This window comes from Emydura macquarii, unplaced genomic scaffold (genome assembly GCF_026122565.2).
Source record: "Emydura macquarii macquarii isolate MOO-44397 ecotype Brisbane River unplaced genomic scaffold, CSIRO-AGI_Emac_v2 contig_499, whole genome shotgun sequence".
In the NCBI taxonomy this organism is placed as follows: Eukaryota; Metazoa; Chordata; order Testudines; family Chelidae; genus Emydura; species Emydura macquarii.
The window spans coordinates 6556725-6560206 of NW_027130636.1; the positions used below are offsets into that span (position 1 = coordinate 6556725).

Below are 3482 nucleotides of genomic sequence, written 5' to 3' on the forward strand. Positions count from 1 at the left end.
CCTCGATCCCCTTCCCAAGAGCAGGTATATCAGTTGGGTAGTAAGTAAAGTATAGCTAATTTATGGGATAATTTTCTACCTGGGTTTCTCTGCTTGGTGCCAAAAATTCCATACCCTAATTAACCAAAGCTGGCACCTGTCTCTGTGGTATTTGGATCCTATTATCATAGTATTGGAGTGCCTCAAACCAATCATGTATGTATTCTCTCATCTTCCCTGGGAGGCAGAGCGGTGTTATCCTCATTTTACAGATAGGGAAACTGATGCATTAGTAACCTGAGCACTGGACAATCTCTTCTTCCTGTCTGGGAGCTCATCTCTGTTGGTATTGTTTCATCTTAAAATATTTTCCTTCACAGTAGTGGGTGAACCCAGGGAAGCTGCATGGCCTACTGGCATCCTACTGTGTAGTGAAGAGGCAGCTAGCAACTGCATACAGTGGATTCATCTCCTCCCACCAAATGTTCTAAATCATTCCCCTTCATCCTGTTTTAAGTTTTAGTGTTTTACATACTTTTATTGCAGAAATGTGCTCTTCTATCAAAATCTTCAAACATGACAGTGTATTTAAAAGTCCGGCATTCTGGGGTGGGGTGGGGAAAAGCTAGTAAACACAGCCCAAGAAATTTTTATAGAGTTGTGGATTGTTTGTTTTAGCTCCAAATAAGGCAGTAATGACTACAGTGACTGATTTTTTTTTTTTTGATCCGGTCAGTCATAAGTGTTCCTTGCCAAACTTCTGTGCTCTCACACTGTCTATCTAGGTGGCTGCCCACTCTGAATTCTCCAAGACCATGAGTTCATGATAAATATTTTATTTAGCTGCATCTAGCTGTTCTGCAAAACATCTTCAGTGTCCAATATTAACCCTATAATCTATTTAATTTAGAAAAGTTACCTATGCGTGTTGTTTTCTAATACTACAGCACTATATTTGAATATTCTCTGTCAACAGGGACCCGTTCAAAGTTACCTGGCCATCTCTGACCCCAGGATCCCCATCCGGGAGTATGTATGGAGGTGGCTGCCCACCCAACAGTCATGGGACTCTGCAGTGCTGCCTGCATCGCTGGTTAGCATGACGCCATGAGGTAACCAGCCAAACATTTCACTGCACCTCCAGCCTTCTTTTTTGCTGCCCAGCTGGCTTCTGTCCTGTGCACTGAGAAGACCATGTTGAGCAGCATCTAAGCTGCACTTTGTGAAAGCCTACCCATGTTTTTATTTTGCCCTGTTACACCGGGCAGCTTGGAATAGGATTGCTGAACGGCAGCACTCTACTGTCGTTAGTCAGTGGCAAGGCAGACTCTTCAGTGGGCAAAGGCCAATGCTGTGGGCAGCAGTGTCCAAATACAAATCCAGTTCAGTTTATACCACAGGCTTTCTGTCATCTGGACTTGTAGGCAGTGGTTTACCGAGATCTTTTGATATGGATAGAAAATGTAGGGGCTTTTTATGCCATTTTCCTGGGTTTTCTTTTCTCTGAAATCCATTAGAGGCAGAGGACTTTTCTAGGGAGAATGGGATATGGAAGCAGATGTATAAAATAATTATAATTCTACTGTAGGCTCCACTATCTTCCATTTTGTCTGCCTCCATTTTAATTTAGCCACTCCCCATTGTGTCCCAGATATGACACCGAGCTAGACCAAAATGGTGTTTCTCACTTTTGACATTCATGTCTTGGATAAGCCTTTTAAAGAGTCTCATGCTGTCAGCTGATGGCGGAATTGTGGATAGACTGTCAACTACAGCAATGCATCCATCCTTTTCACTAGTCTCTTCCAGTGAACATGGTCCATTGTTCATTCCATAACATAGGAGCAGAAAACTCATACAATTAAAAAGATTGATATCAATGAATCCCTACCAAACCTATCTCCTTGGTGCTCTCAGTAGTGCCTATATATGGCCAAAACTTTCAATACACGGTGTGCTTCCTGAGTGTTGAATGCCTTCAACTCCTACTGAATTTAATGGGAGATGAGCGCACTCAGTAATTGGCAGGAAGTGCTAGGATAGGGCCCATCCTTTGCTGACCACAACACACCATTAAATCATCCATGGTGAGTATTGGGTAGATGTCAGCCAGTATGAGTTTGGTTTATGATAATTCATCTGTGATCTGTCTTGTCTCAGACCTCTTCTGGCTAAAACCTCGTTTGTACCTGCATCTCTGTGAACACATCTTTTGGTGTGCATATAAGTGAAGAGGGTGGATGGAAAATCAAGCCTATATTCCTGTTTTGGGACTCTCTCCTGCTATCACTGAAGCAAAACACAAGACTCACATTAACCATTCTGCCAGCAGGACTCAGCCCTTTGTGAGGAATAAATATTAGCTGCCTTACAAGCTCTGAAGGTGACATCTTTAAAAATAGACTCTTCCTTGTAAGTATGAATAGGAGGATTCCCTTGACCTTGTTCCTGTCAGCACAATAGTTAAAAATAAAACCCTGATTTATTTATAAGGTGCCAGATATAAACACAGCTGTTCATATGAGCTTTCTTGATTGCAGTGTGCGTGCACAGCTTTGTTTATGTGGGGCGCCTCAGAATGAAACTGTAGTTGTATTAAGTGTCTCACTAAGTCAGTGGAAGCTTTGCTAGTACATTACAAAGTGCTTCCTGGCAGTACAGAGCAATACTGACACATTTACCTTTATTTAATATAATATGGGACCGATACTTTTTTTTTTTTTTTTTTTTTTGGAGGGGCCTTATCCAAAAGACTCCAATTATCAGCAGAGAAGAGATCTGAGAACAAGGAATTTGAACTGAGAGCAAGGAAGAATAAGCCTGATGAAGGCACTGGACTGGGCCTCATCTCTCTGTTCAATTTTTGGTTCTGCAACAGACTCATTACGACATTGGGCAAATCACTTAATCTTTGACTGTTTCCCATCTGTAAAGTGGGAATTATGCCACTCTGTCTTTGTCCCACCTTTTGTCTCATCTGTTTAGATGGGAAGCTTGTTAGGAGCAGTGGCTGTCTTAGTACATCTGTGGACGGCACCTAGTATCATGGGGCCAAGATTCCATTAGCATAATCCAGATTAATAGGGTACACTTCACATCAGCATGTGCAGAACAAGAAAAGCCTCTTGATCTGCGAGGGCAGAATGTGTCTAAATATACCTGTGTTTAAACAAGTAGGCAATGCATTTTTAAACCAAGCATTCGCCATACTCTGCAAAGAGATGTCCCTCCAGTCCAATCCTATACCAGAGGCACAGGCCTTTCTGCTGCTTTAAAGTGTAGTTGGACCGGAATCTTTATGATTGTTCTGAGTTCTGCACAGATGAAGGCTTTCTAATGAAGTTACATTTCATGAAAGAGTGAAGCAAGCTAGCTTTGGGACCTGAGGTTGCTGAGCTGGGGCCTTTTCCAAGCTCCCTGCCCAGCTCCTCAATTTGAAGCTCTCTGGCAACTCTTGATGGCAGCTGAAGAGATGGCCTCGGTGGACTTGGGCCCTCTACTGC

General features: G+C 42.6%; 1 long non-coding RNA gene across 1 annotated transcript; it reads left to right on the forward strand.

The window, feature by feature from the left end:
- The first annotated feature begins 961 nt into the window (after positions 1-961).
- On the forward strand, positions 962-2871 carry LOC137146980 (uncharacterized). The gene is made up of 3 exons (XR_010918116.1): positions 962-1091; positions 2312-2391; positions 2716-2871. It is a non-coding gene; the product is annotated as an uncharacterized lncRNA (long non-coding RNA).
- Positions 2872-3482: the final 611 nt, after the last annotated feature.